This window comes from Thermobia domestica, chromosome 6, assembly GCF_964235325.1.
Source record: "Thermobia domestica chromosome 6, izTheDome1.hap1.1, whole genome shotgun sequence".
Lineage (NCBI taxonomy): Eukaryota > Metazoa > Arthropoda > Insecta > Zygentoma > Lepismatidae > Thermobia > Thermobia domestica.
The window spans coordinates 49,318,273-49,333,693 of NC_137459.1; the positions used below are offsets into that span (position 1 = coordinate 49,318,273).

General features: G+C 36.1%; 1 protein-coding gene across 17 annotated transcripts in view; it reads left to right on the top strand.

The window, feature by feature from the left end:
• The window catches only part of RhoGAPp190 (Rho GTPase-activating protein 190), a 301,937-nt gene that overhangs the window by 195,707 nt on the left and 90,809 nt on the right, over window positions 1-15,421 (top strand). The window lies entirely within an intron of this gene.

The window sequence follows — 15,421 nt, forward strand, 5'->3', positions numbered from 1 at the left end:
AAACTTCACAGTAATAAAATCATTCTCTTCTTATGTTCATCTTTAATTTTACAGTCCATCGGAACTTACTTTCTGGATGCGGATTCACTCTTCCGTTTAGTTCGTTGTGGTGGAACAGATTGAAGTGGCCCTACAGTTCACCCTATCCTGATGTGATGTGCCACATTTTTCATCCTAGTCCAATCTTCCCCAGTTAGCTAACATTGTTTGCAAGCATAATTGTACTAGAGAGTGGATTTTCGTTCCAGCTACTTTCTAAAACCTATATTTACTCTTGACAGTATTCTTATTAGATGTTGCTATTGGACATTTTGTATAGTTGATACCTGACATCCCCTCTCCCTCAATTTAATGGTGAGATTGGGGAACATTCAAATTAGTGAAGGTAGGGAAGAATGCCAATTTCGGTGTTTTTCAGCTGACAGGTTGGCGGCGATATGCGAACCTCCACTTGTGTCCCCCTTTCCTTGGTTGTACTAATAAGTAATTTATGTTACTTTAATCCTTAAGTGTGCGCATGGAGTAAGAGAAATTTCAGTCATATATAAAGCACTTGCGCTCGAACTCTCCCCTATCAGTAATTTCCGATCTTACGATCTCTGTAAATTGGTAGATATCTCGTGGTTGTAGTTTGAGCATACGTCTTTAATCATTTCAGGTGTGATCCCATGCTCTCAATTACGTAACTTTCATCTGTTAAAGAAATTGCTTTGTGGTATTCTTACTATATGTACAAGCAAATCAGAAAGACTACAGATTTCGTAAATAGCCAAATCAGAAAAGCTATTGTAAAATGAATAACTCACACACACGCGTTGAGGATCAGTTATATAGAGGCAGTGTTGCTGGAAAATTTCAAGTTACGTGGAGAGATGAAATGTTCAAACCACGTTCGCGCGTGTAACTTGCTAATAGAAGCAACTCAACAAGCATTTTAGAGACATTGTTCAGTAGTGAAGGGCATGAAGGCATCTGTGCGCAAGCATTGTGCAAAGCCCAAAGTTCGTGGTATTTGTGCGGAACCACTACATGAGGATTATTATATGTTCATTTTTCTTTCGAGACAACGTGAAGCACCATGCACTATCCTCCCGGTGCTGCAACGTCATTCCGATCAGACTAGATTAAATGTTCCAATAGAACGAAGCAACCGCGCACAATACTTGGAAGTCAGTGACGGAATATCGGCCACTTTCACGACCATTCCGCCCTCGAACTGAAGATTTGTTTCTCTGACACGTTCGCTAGATTTAACAGTTGTAAAATTCATCCTGTGAGATTTTTGGAATTCTCAAGTGTCTGAAACCTGTGTAGCAATTAAGAATAAAGTGGAATCCAGCATCACTGCTAACCTTGTCACTGTACTGCTGGATACATTCATCTCGGCTTTGTGACTGTATGAATTGTCTGAGAACGGCGTTAATAAACCTGCATGACCACGATGATTCAAACAGTGATTGTCATAGACTGTATGAAACTCCAAGTCGTTTGCTTCTATATTAAGGTACCGTCTCTAGATATGCAAATACTTCCAAGGATTGTTCAGTGCAAAGTGGCTAAACACAGACAAATCTGAATTGAAATTACTTCTTATTTTAACGTCCCACGTTTATCATTTTGACGTTATCACACACGTGATGAATTCAGGTTGGTTATGAAAGAATTGGAATGAGAGAAAACGGGAGAAAACCCAAGACACTATATTGTGCCACAAGCTTACATGGAATAGGATTGAAGTGGAGACCTATTATATCACTTGTTTACACCATGGTCATACTGGGTTCGATTCTTCGGTATGGCCTTTTGTGGTTCGGATCCCACGTTAAGCTGAAAGCCCACATTTCATGTCGCCTCGGTGCTGAGAAGGGACGTTAATTTCCAAATCAAACAGCCAGCTGTATCGGGGGAGCGATTCTTAAATTTTAAACTTTCGAACTATGCTTATGCAAAAATATGAGAAATCTAAAAGTAAAAGGTACGGACCACCACACTAAACTTTCTTGCTCCAATTCCTTAAACTTTAACATGTTGTACTCAGTTATTAATGAAACATATTCTTGTGAAAAACATATACCACACCAAATTCAAATTCCTGGAGCTACGAGCGCTACCATTTGATTGCACAGGGGATCTTTTTATGATACAAAAGAAAGTTTGCAGTTCTAACGTGAATATATAATATAGCAATTTAAATAGGGCGCTTTAGGGTATCTTTCACCAAACCCCTGGAACATTTTTTGCGAGACTAATAATATTCAAAACAGAAGTAAATAATCGACCAGCACTTAGCGAGAGACATTCTGTTCACAGATGTAAAGGACGAAGTGAAGCTCTTGCCCCATAAATTGAGGTTTTGCTTCCGGGAATGGCCTGTTCTCCTTGTTAATTTTACGGGCGAAACGCATCTACATCAGAAGCTCGAGCATTCTGCTACTTAACTTACTGATTCGTTAAACCTTACATATAAACTAAGAAAAAACACATAATTCCAAGTTACGCATTTTAAAAGTATGTAGGCACGGATCTAGGATCACAGGGAGGAGGGGTATACATTTGGAGTTCAATTGGCCGATAGTTGTAATAGCCACTTTTGATCTGGTCATAGTTACTGCCTGAGTCACCATGAACACCTACGGTCGACATGCAGGTATAGAGGGCTGGAAAACGGTGTTGGTGTTTTTGTCATCGTTTAAAACCAGAACTGTATGTCCTCGGTTTTGAAGTGAGAGATTAAAATAGATTTATGTCACCCCTACCATTTTTAGTACGATGTACAGCCCAGTAGCTTGTTTTCAATTACAGAATATGGACTTCAGTAGAATTAATGAAAATCATAGCCCCTACTGGTTTCGTAACTAGATTACGTTGGATTTGAGTTTAGCGTCCCGTTCAGCAGCGAGACTATATGAGACGTGGACCTACAGCTTAACGTGAGATCCGAACTACGTGAGCTCCCACAGGGAATCGAACCCAGGCCTCCGACGTTAAAGTCACGTACACTATCCACGTTACCACGATGGAGCGCGTTTCGTAACTTAAGAACAATGTAGTGTACTAATAGTGTAAATCACACATGGGGAAAGGAACTTTCATCGTAAAACTGGATAGGAATTCGTTTTGTTACTGTATGTTTACTGGTTTGTGGAAGTTTAGTGTCCGTTTTTCAGCATCGAGGCTATGTGAGACGTTGACTTAACAGTTTAAAGTGGAATCCGAAGCACTGTAATGCAATACGTGGTTTTCCACTGGGAATCGCACCTGACACCACCTGCGCCAAAGGCACGTCCTCAAGCTACTAGACAATGGGGAGGTCCTTTGTATTTGTATGTATGCGATACAGAGAAGAATCTGTGTTGATTGTTTATTTCCCTTTTTATATTAGACTTCCCCAGCAGCTCAGAGAAAATTATTAAAAATCTTAAAAATTTGATAGGTTGGCACAAATAGGTATCGATATCTAGTTATCGTACGAAACAGCTGTTTAGCAAATTACCTTATCTGCACCAGTATGTCAACTCCCCATACGTTAAGATTGCAAATACTTGCCCCACCCATCTTTCCGACTTCCGCGAATTGTATTTTCTTTGTATATTCATGATCTTCTGTCAGTTTCCAATTTCATTCGCTATTTCTGTTGGACATTCTGTGAAATAAAACGCGAATTCTTCGTATTTTATTTATACTTCGTTCAGTTTTTAATTCTCTGTACAATTTTCGTGTAATATTCTGTAAAATAAAACTTCGATCTTCTCTCATAATTAGTATGTTGTTTTGATGCGTTTTGTTGGTCATTTGAGAATGTATTGTACTTTTGCTTGGAAACCCATTCCCATTGTTCATTTAATTGATTTACTGAGAATCTTCTCCTGTGACGTGAAATGCAGGCACACTCTTTTTCATTAAAAAAAAAAAAGTACTGGAAATAGGCGCTGTAAACCCGTTCAGCCGTTATGTTGTGAGGATTATTACGTGTTATGTTGGTGTTATACGCACAGTTAACGTAAAGAAAGGTGCTTCGTTGGGTCTGATCTGTTTGCAGCCATGGGTATCATCAGCTACATTAAGTCCAAACTATCGTCAAGGCACAGCTATAGGCTACATGAAAATAGACTGAAATTTGGTGGTAATCATCAGAAAAAATATTTGTGTTCAACAGGTCAGTTCTTCCCTTCATATATATTTTTAAATATAGATGTGCTTCATTGAATCCAAATTGTGAACGCGTATTGTCTCGAAATCGATTACTGGGACACATTTTTTTCAATGACCCATCACTGAAAGAATGTAATTGGGAGAAGTAATTGAAATAAGAGGTTGTGATCTCAAGGAGTAATTTTGCGTTTTAAGAAATAATCGTCTAAAGTTTCATTGTGTATTTACGATAATATATGAATGATTTCCAGAGCAGCATCTCTCACAGAAATTTCATAGCCAACGTATTTTTATATAAGAATAGAAATTTTTAATTATTATTCATATTTACACGTATTTAATGCCCAGGCGTGTATAATGACGTGCCTCAGAAACCGTAAACACCGGAAACAGATAAGAGAGGAATGTTCATCCTTCTACTAATGTACATTCGCGTTCGAAATGCATTCCTTCGCATAACGTTCCTTGTGTCAATAATTTCTAACTGCTTTGAGCATATGAGTGAATTTCCTCTTGTCTTCGATCATTTTCTCTTTAGTTTGTAAATTATTCAAACTGTACTATTCATTTACGAGATATAGGGATATTAATATTATTATTATTATTATTATTATTATTATTATTATTATTATTATTATTATTATTATTATTAATAATAATAATAATAATAATAATAATAATAATAATAATGCATTACCAAACATTAACTCATTCACATAAACAAACACAATACAACAACACAGTATTATTTGTAAATTTTATGCAATATTATTTAATACTATGTTTCGAGGGAATTTGATCAATTGTGAAGAAAATAAATTGTTTATGAGCAGTTTAGTTGGAATAATTTTAGATAACATCGTAACCTCTGAATATGATGTTTATCAGGCATACTATTGTGTGTGCTCTTTGTTTAGTAAATATTGCTATTAATAATTATCTCGCGCGGTGTGTTTTCAAAACATGCATAGAAATATTGATGCCTCTTCGTTTTCTCTCCTTGTGTATTTATATTTTGTTCTTTGATACCTATTAAGAAATATACTGTATATGTAAAAGAATAAATCCTAAATGATTCACTGATGACAACGTCTAGGCCTCAATGCTTAAGCTTACTTGAAATTTAGGCAGGTTATAGGATTTGTTATGTGAAGTACCACGAAGGAAGGATTTTTGAAAATTCGATGTGTTAAGGGGGAAGAATAGGATGATGTCCATATCTTGGAATCTCTTCAGGTTGTAGAAATGGAATTTCGTATTTAGACTTTTCATTAAAATACCTGGCAACACTTGTTTCAGCGCTTTTTATGTTTGTCCTAAAAGGGAAGAAAAGAGAGTGGGGTTGCAATGAAATATTGCAGTATGTCCATATTTTTGAATTCCTGAAGATTAAAGATATGAAATTTAATATTTGGACTGTACACAAGTTTCAGCGTTTTTTAAAGTTTGGCGTAGAATGGAAGAAAAAAAATCGGGGTTGTTCACTAAGATACCCATTTGAGGCATTCGAATTTCGTGCGAGACTTCCGAGCTCAGACGAATTCTATATGAAAGGTGCAGAAGGAAGAAGCGCAAAATACTGTCTGCAGTCACACGTGGATCTAATATATATAATATGCAGGGTGTTTCAAAACAACACTGACAACGTTATTGAGGTGATTCCTAACATCAAGATAAGACAAAAAGTATAGACCAATCTTGGCGCAGAAATGCATCATTTCGGACTTATAGGCTGCTGAAAACATTCAAAAAAAAACTTTAAAACTTCATAGCTCCAATAGTATGAAACCTACCGTAGTCGGGTCAAGACATCACTTAGGAACTAATATATGCCCTATCCAGATATCCATGTTTCATAATCTTGCGGTACTTCCGCAACAATTTTTATAGAGGTAGTTCGTGAATACTTCGAATTATATGCTCTAGCTAAGCTCTCTATATAAAAATTGTTGCGTGAGTACCGCAGGATTCTGAAATATTGTAGTTTTTGGATAGCGCTCATATTATTTCCTACGCGAAGTCTTGACCGGACTGCTGTAGGTCCCATACTATTGGAACTGTGGACATTTAAAGTACATTTCTTTCATGTTTTCTTGGCACGAAAACAAGAAAAAATATTAAATGACATATAGTCCGGACATGGATAGGGGCGGAACTAGACAGCTTCGTATGAGGGAAAAAGAACACATCTGCCAGCGGAATAATCATAGGAGCTAGGAAGGGGGTTCAGAAAGACATAAAAATCATATCGGTTGACATGTTAAACGCATGTTACATAACTGCACCAGAGGTTCTCCATACGTCATTTAGGGATTTACCGAATGTCTATATGGCAGGGGTAATAAAACGGTGCAGTAAAGATGGAAACCATACAGAAAGTAGTTATCCATGGCACGATTGCACGCACATCTACAATGAGAGTCAAAGCAAAGATAACTTAGTATGGTTGCTTAAGCTCAGGGGGAATGAATAGTGGTATACCAGATAGAAACTTCCAAAGAAAGCGTAGAAATAAGAACAAGTGTAAGTAGTCGTGTCATGTAATGAAATAACAGGTAGAATCCACAACGAATTACTGTATTTCTAACGTAGTATTTTACAAAGAATAGCACTACAAACTACTAGGTCATACGTGCTAACAATAAACGTACCTACAGATGATGTCCAAAGTGCTGTCCTCCTATATCTATGCAACGTGCTAACCGTGAGTTTCGAATGCATTCCATCACTCTTGGTGTGTTGCGTAACTGTCCACACGCATTTTCAATGCGGTTTTGTAAATCGGCACGTTCCTTTCCCTACGTGTGAAGTTCATTTCCTCCCACATTTGAAGCTGTCTACTTTCGGACTATACGTCATATAAACTATTTTTTCTTGTTTTGATGCTAGGAATCTGGTTTCAGTTTTCACCATTACTTTTGGGACATCCTATCTATCTCTCTCTCTCTCTCTCTCTCTCTATCTATCTATCTATCTATCTCTATTTATCTATCTATCTCTATCTATCGATAGGGTGTTAATGAACTATACCAACAAACTGTAAGAGGTGATTCCTTACATCAAAATAAGAGAAAAAGTTCATGTGGATCTATGGTGAAAAGTGCATAGTTTCAGGCTGTCCAAAATCGCGAGAAAGCAGATTTCAAGAGGCCCAAATTCGAATTCGAGAGACTGTGGATGCTGGTCCTTATCAGAATAAAGGCATACGCAATCCAAAAATGCATATTTCATTAATGTTCAATGCAGGGGCTGATCCAGGGGGGTGATCGGGGCAATTGCTTCCCCAGAAGAGTAAACTTTCTTATTTTATATATATAAATAAAACCCATCCCAAAGTTTGGAGCCCTTAAAAGTAGTAGTATTACAACCCACCGCCCCCCCCCCCAGAAGTCGGTCCTGGATCCGCCCCTGGTCCAATGTGTATGCAGAGTATTCCCTGCAGGTTGAAATTCCCAGATATGCCACCAATTGAATTTTGGGATATTTTCTGACTTTATGATTGGTCTCAGGTAGGCAATTGATAAGCCTTGACAGCAGTGAACACGGGATCCCTTGGCGCGATGTCGGAAGTGTTTAGGATCGTTAGTAGCACGGTCTCTCATACTCGGGAAAACACATGCTGCAATGTTTTCTTTGACGCTTATAAGTGAAGAAAACGTGAAATATACCTTGTCGAAATACACGGGTCACACGTTATTACGAATACACACACACACACACACACAAAATGGAGCTGCCGGTTCCTAACACTTCCGACTTCTCTCCGAAGCATTGGATGTCCATTGTTGTCCAAGGCTTACCTCCTACCTACTTTCGACCCTTCTTGAAATCAGGGTATATCTGAAAACTCTATTGAGAGCATATATGAGAATTACACCTTATAGGGAATACCATCTACATCTATTGACAATTGATGAAATATACACATTTGGATTGTGTATGCGTGGCGTGATAAGAACTACCACCCACTATTTCTGGAATTCGAAATAGGACCTATTAAAATTTAGCTTTTTCGCGATTTTGGACAGCCCTAGCGCTGAAACTATGCACTTTTCCACTTTTCGCCATAGGTCCATATGAACTTTTTCTCTTATTTTGATGCGAGGAATCACCTCTTACAGTTTGATGGTATTGTTCATTAATACCTTATCTATCTATCTATCTAATATATATATATATATATATATATATATATATATATATATATATATATATATATATATATATATATATATATATATATATATATATATATATAATAAACTATAAATAAAATAGTTTGTTTGTGTGTGGTCTGTGGATCAGACGAGTAGACCGGGAGTTACCAAATTTTGGTCCAGGCCCCAGACGAAGACGAAGCGTTTCTTTGAAAATTCGAACCAGGGGGGACGTTTACCAGGAGATGTAAAAATAATCCAAAATGATCGATATTAGTGTCAAATTCATAGTTTTCGCGGTCGCTGAGATGAATAGTGATACTCCTACAGGGTTTGACTTCCAAATACAGCCCCCATCGGCTGGTGGCCAGAGGCGTTTTCTTTTTCTTTTTAATTCGAACCAGAGGCTCTCATTGGGTGTTTACCAGAATATGTAAAAGTAGTAGAAAATGATTGATATTTTTTTCCTTTCGTTGTTCAGTTTGTTTACATAGATATTTTATCTGAGCCAAGGGAAGAGAGAGAGAGATTAGTTGATCTGTTAAAATAACTTTACTTTCTTCAATTTTCATATAATGTGAGTTGTACTACCTCTTTGACTTAATGTGCGAGTAGCACAATGAACTACTTTTCAACAACTTGTATTTCAGTATTGATGTAAGGGAATAATTCAGCTTGATAAAGATGAAACTGCATTTAAGTTGCTTTAATGGTAATAATTATTGGATTATAAAGACCGTACTTTTGCAGTCGTTTAAACAGTTAAGTAGTGTACCATTATTATAACTATGTCTTATATGTTTTGTTAACGATGGAACCTTACGATTGGATCGTCATTAAAGGAACACAAAATATATTTATTATTATTATTATTATTATTATTATTATTATTATTATTATTATTATTATTATTATTATTATTATTATTATTATTATTATTGGTAGAAGCTGATATTGAGCTTCATCGTGATATTGTTCAAATTTACAGTATTGCTTAGTATTATCTCTATTACATCTACTTGTTAGGTAGAATCTGGATTAATTTTACGAACGCGACTGAATATTTATGGAGCATAACGGATCAAAACTTAGAAATTTTTATTTCACTTCGGAACACATTTAACCTTAATTGTGTGTTGCTTATTCTGTTGTTGAAAGGTTTTACTTAATCCCTATTATTGTTTAAAGTTTGGATAATGCTTATACTCATATCTGAAGGTATAAACTGGATTATCTATTTTTTTCTTTTCCGTCTTCAAGAAAATAGATTAACATAAAGGTAACCAAGAAAGTTCTGTCGCTTTTTGTGAGGGGGGGAGGTCTGTATTCAGTTGTCCCTCACTTCGTGAGTTGAATGCGAATGGAGATAGGCGAAGGTCAGTTGTTGGTGTGGGTATATAAATCATACTACCTGGTTGTGGCAGTTCAGTTACTCCATGAACTTGTGTAAGGATAGAGTGAACATGGGACCTCCACAGACCATCATAAGGGCGTGTATCCTTTACGGGTTCAAACTGGGGTCAAACGTCGCTTCAGCGGAGCAGAAGATATGCCAGGCCTTTGGTGAGGGTATCGTGATTATTCAGACAGTGCAGTGATGGTTTAACAATTTTAAGAAGGGTTACAAAACACTCGAAGACGCACCACGTGCCGGAAGAGCAACACATGTACAAAATGAAGATCTTCGGGCAGCAATTAAGGCGAACAGCGGCCAGATATGTGAGGAACTGGGACTACAATTCAGTGTGAGTGGAGAAACTATTCGGTAGCACCTCCATCAACTTGGCAAGCACTACAAGTTGGGTCGATAGGTCCCACATGATTTAAATCCGTGCCAGAATGCAACGCGAGCAGACACCTGTGTTGCTTTGCTGTCTGATCTGAGGAAGGAGCCGTTTCTGGACAGGATGTTGACATGTGATTAGAAGTGGGTCCTGTACAAAGCTCCACGGCGCCGTCCTCATTGGTTAGCATCCCATGAACCGGTTCCAAAACAGCCGAGACCAACACTGCACCAGAAGAAGGTCTTCCTGTGTGTTTGGTGGACTGCTCGCGGCATCGTGCATCGGAAACTGCTACCAGCTGGTTAGAGCATCAATGCAACTGTGTACTGTCAGCAGTTGCGCCTGTTTAAGAAAATCTCAAAACTCTGTAGCCAGCACTTCTGAATTGCAAAGGGGGCAAAGGGGTCCTCCTCTTACAGGATAACGCTAAGACCCACGTGGCTAGGATGACCCGAGACACCATTCTAAACCTTGGATGGAAAACATTATTGCATCCGCCACACTCCCCGGACATTGCACCACCCGATTATCACCTGTTCTATTCCTTGAACAATTGTTTTAGAGGACGCCAGTTCAGATCGCTAGTAGAGGTACAAAATGCACTTGATACCTTCTTCGTTTCACGGCTCACCATGTTTTACCGCGATGAATCCGTTGTCTTCCAGAATATTGGCAGAAGGTCGTCGATACTGATGGGGACTAATTTTGATCTTCCAGGTACGTCTTAGGCGACATATCGATGTTCGAAGGTTGTGGACGATAAAGGACAGAACATTCTTGGTTACCTTTATAATAATTTTATGAACAAAGATTTCGGTTTAATCCCAGAATTTGAAGCATAACATCCAAAACTGTAATAAACACTTCTTTAATTTTTTTTTCTTTCTTCAAGAAATTCGTATGTTACCGTGAAGTGAACTAGATTTTATTTGTTGACTTCTAGCAATTATACTGAATCTTTAAATTAAGGATGTAAGCTACATACACTCACAGTCTCAAGAACCAGTTTAGAAAGAAAATAAACATCCTTAACTTTATTTTCGGAATTTAATATAATTTATTTTTATTGAATTGAGTTGATTTTGAGTTTAACGTTCCGTTCAGCAGCGCGGCTATATGAGAAGTGGACCTACTGATTAGTGTGGAGTCCGAACCACATGAGCTCCCGCCAGGAACCGAACCTGGGTTTTCCACGCAAACAACGCGTGTGCTAACCGCTTATCCACTGAAGGAGCTATATTTATTTTTATGTTCGTGTATATTCGAATGTTCGTGTCCTTTGATAACCCGGATGAAGGAACATGATTTTCGTTGTTGATCCAGTATCATGGACTAACTGGGAGCTAATTGAATTAAAAATAAGGACGGACGGTGAAGCAAATGGAAGTTGCATGCTCCTAAAAGCCTGTTGAACATATTGTTGGTTGAGGTCGATGCACTGACCATTCATCACAAATTTAAAAGTGTGCCATCTTGTCGCCATAACCCTTCTTAGGTTGAAGTTTATATTTAATACTAGCCTTTGGCCCCCAGACCCCCGCGTTTACTCGACCGGCGATCTCGTCTCTTATGTATCAGCCTTTGCATCAACAGTCATTTTTATTTTTTTTATTTTTGGTGATTTATTAAAATAACGCTAACAAAAACGTACAAACATAAAGAATTTAATCACTGTAGTCCTACAAGAAGTGCCCAATAATTTTGGGGTGTGGAAAGTGTCTCATATAAATAACATGGGAAAGATTTTTCAGTTCCCTATGAAACCACTTTAAAGTTAGAAATTTTTATTTTTACTTATTCACTTAGGTAATGCTAACGAAAACTTATAAGCATACCGAATTTCAAGTTTTTATTCCAATTTCAAGTGCCTAAAACATGAGATTGTAAGTCCAAAAAAAGATCCATTTAAATAACATGGGGAAATGCTTCATCCTCCTTTTAGGCTCCCCGAAAATTAAAAATATTCTTTTTTGGCAATTTTTCTATCGGTTAGTCCCTTAAATCTACAATCATGCCAAATTTCAATTTTCCACATCAACTAGAAGTCCTCCTTTAATTTATGTCAGTGGATGTAGTTTTATATATAGTTAGAATATTTTGCTGCGTTTTTATTGCTTTCATTATTTTCCGAGCAGTGAATGATAAATAAACCTGGATGTCAGTCCGTAGTTTTATTTTAACGGTAATATTAATATGAACAAAACTGTAATATGCTTTTCTACCGGACACAGAGTAATCACTTCACGTTTCGTTTGCTGTTATCGTTTCTGTCCAGTAATAATTCTGCTTAGTTTCAGTTGAACTAGTTTATTGTTGAATACACTAAGAAATAATACTTTTTGTAGTTGTTTATTATTATTATTATTATTATTATTATTATTAAAGCATGATAAACACTAGACAGATGAGTTTGTTCATTGTGAACCTAGTACGTTCACTGCGAAACTTGTTACTAGGGAAAATTGTAAACACGAAATTTAACAATAATAATAATAAATTGTGTCTGTCTAACTCGTGAGTGACGCAGGCTAGTCATATAGTGGACACTGAACTGGATAATGCGTGCTCAGCCTATCAGCTCCAAAACGCCACAACATCTGGCTTACTTTACACATAATTTCACTAGTTCTTTGTTCAGCTAGTACTTTCGTGACCCCCTCCCCTCCACTTGTCTTTACGACGCTGTCAACGCCAAAAATATATTTCAATCCGGGATCTTATGCACCAAAGACGAGCGTGCTAGCCAGTGAACCTACACTTCAGCCCCAAATTGGATGAGTATATTAAACATTGTTGAAAGATGACTTTTGATATTCACTAAGAATATTTACGTAGTAAATAGTTGAGAGTTGTTATTCTGGAGAGAGAGTGAATGTTTTGTTTTTATATTATTATTTGTTTTGTCTTTCGCTGTTTCGAATAGCAGATTCGTTGTATGTGTTTTAGGTCTTGGTGTACACGTACTTCCAAATACATCGGTAAACTTCCGATATTTTTCCTGTTTGTTTAATTCAATGATACAGTAGTAAAAAAAAATAATAATAAGTGTCAGTCAATCAGTCACTTACAATTCCTTTTTTTCCCCTGTAGGCAGATGTTACTTGAGAGCATTTCATTTTATTTCCTGGAGCAGTTTAGTAGCAATCAATAATTGTAGAGTATTGTTTGTTATAAAGTGTCTTTTTTTTTCCTTGTGAAATTGATGCATTCATTTGGCAGCATGTATGTTGCCATATCAGTAATTAAAATTATGCATGGGAAGAAGAAAGTGCAGATACTTAAGTGGCTTTAAGTTGCTTTTCATCTTCTTGTAGTAGTAGGTATTTTTGCTCTATACTTATATATATTTCTTTCGTGAATGAATTTGCTATTTTTAAGATTTGTTATCTAAATAAATATAAAGCATATTGTACTTCCTCAATTAATTGTCTTGTAGATCAGTGTAAATACTTTGAAATGCTTGATTTTATAGTACTATTCTTTAAATATCATATCTATATATGTACTAATTAGCTCTCATTTATTATTTATGTATTTATTAGTATGGTACAACTTGCATTGCATAGCAAAAACTGAGATTGAAGCTAACTTTTTTCTACATACTTGCTACTTGTATTCTTTTTTAGACTATACCAGGTGGCTGAGCTTTAGAATTGCCTGCCATTTCGCATGATGTGTGTGTTGTGCAAAGAAAAATGTGTGTTCTTAGTGCCGTCAAGGCAGGCATTTTTTTCATATATTTTTTCTTAAAAACAAATAAAATTGTTTTGTATTTTGAGTACATGCATTGTAGCAAGCAATTAGTTGAGGATTTACAGAACTTGTATATCCTTAGTAATGTATATATATTTATATACATATATCGTAGTGTAGATGATCCGTGACTTAAGTAACATTTTAAATTTAGTATTTATTGTACTGAGTAAAGTGATTATCAGTTTCTTAATCGATTATCGGCTGTGTGCTTGTAGGAAATGACTTCTGGTAATGTTACTGGCAAAACAGAAATTCTAGGCATTGTGCCTAAACAAAGTGGGGCAATAATTTAAGTCCTAAACTTTTGGCTTAGGTTATCTTACGTGTTAGGGTAGGGTAGATAAGAGTAGAGTATTATAAGCGGCATTTAAGCTGAAGCTTTTGAAATCTTTGGCATTTTTGTGGGAAAAATTGAAATTACCTACGTGGGGAAAAATTAGTGTAATCTTTGTTAGTAATATAATTTTTTCGTGCCATGTTTCTGCAATTTTGTATTATTGAAAATCTGTTTGATGTTTTTTCTTTTCTTCAAAAGTGCTAATAAGTAGGTACTTTGACAAACTATAATTTTCCTTCGCATTTCGCTAGAGGAACATTTCATATTAAACCCTGATCATAATGAGTGAGTATTAGATAAAATAGAAATTACTTGTTCCGAAGAGAGATTGTTAGTAAATAGCCTTAACTAATATATTCTTCCATAATCCACTCTATCCTACCCTAAGATAATTATAAGCAGTTACAAAAATTAGAACCCACTTTGGATTTCTTATTTGATCGGTAACCGTATCATATATACTTGTTCGCAACGTACTTGTTGCTTTCAAATAAACTAGTTTTTCCTAGCAGAATACAAATCAAAAGTATGTGAAACAGTAACTAATAATGTGTTACAATGCATTGTAGATGTATTATTGTTTTCTGTCAATGTCATAGAGAAGAAAAGTACCGGGTTAATTTTATTTGGAATAGTGTATTGTGCAAACTAATCTAATATATATATATATATATATAATTAAATTATATTGTTTCGATGCACTTGTAAGCACAGCAGTACGATACAAATGGAATATGCAACAAGAAATTTTACGATTTTTTAAAAATAATCACGAGACTTATTTATTCCCCTAGTGCTTATTATGTAGACTGGTCAATCAATTTACAGATGAATACATTTTACTGAAACTCTACTGAAGTAAATACATTTTATTGCTAATTATCTAAGTGGTTTCATTTCTATTTCTTGTTTCTTCAGCGATTTTCTAATCTCATCTTCGTTACTTTCGTGTTAATGAAAATAATGTAGGTTTCTGTGATATTTATGTTACCTTTCCAAAGATATTTTTCCACTATAAAGTATACACAGCTTTAAATATGTTGTTAGTAAACTGATAATCATGGTTTAAGTTCACAAGTAATTGTATCTTTCTGAGTAATATATATATATATATTAAAATACCTTGATGGGAAGTTCCGCTGCAGGAAAATAAACACTAATACAATGTACGGGTATTGAGTAAGAAAAATTTCTATTTGTTTTAATTTGTATAACTATTTGTTGAGTTTGAAGAA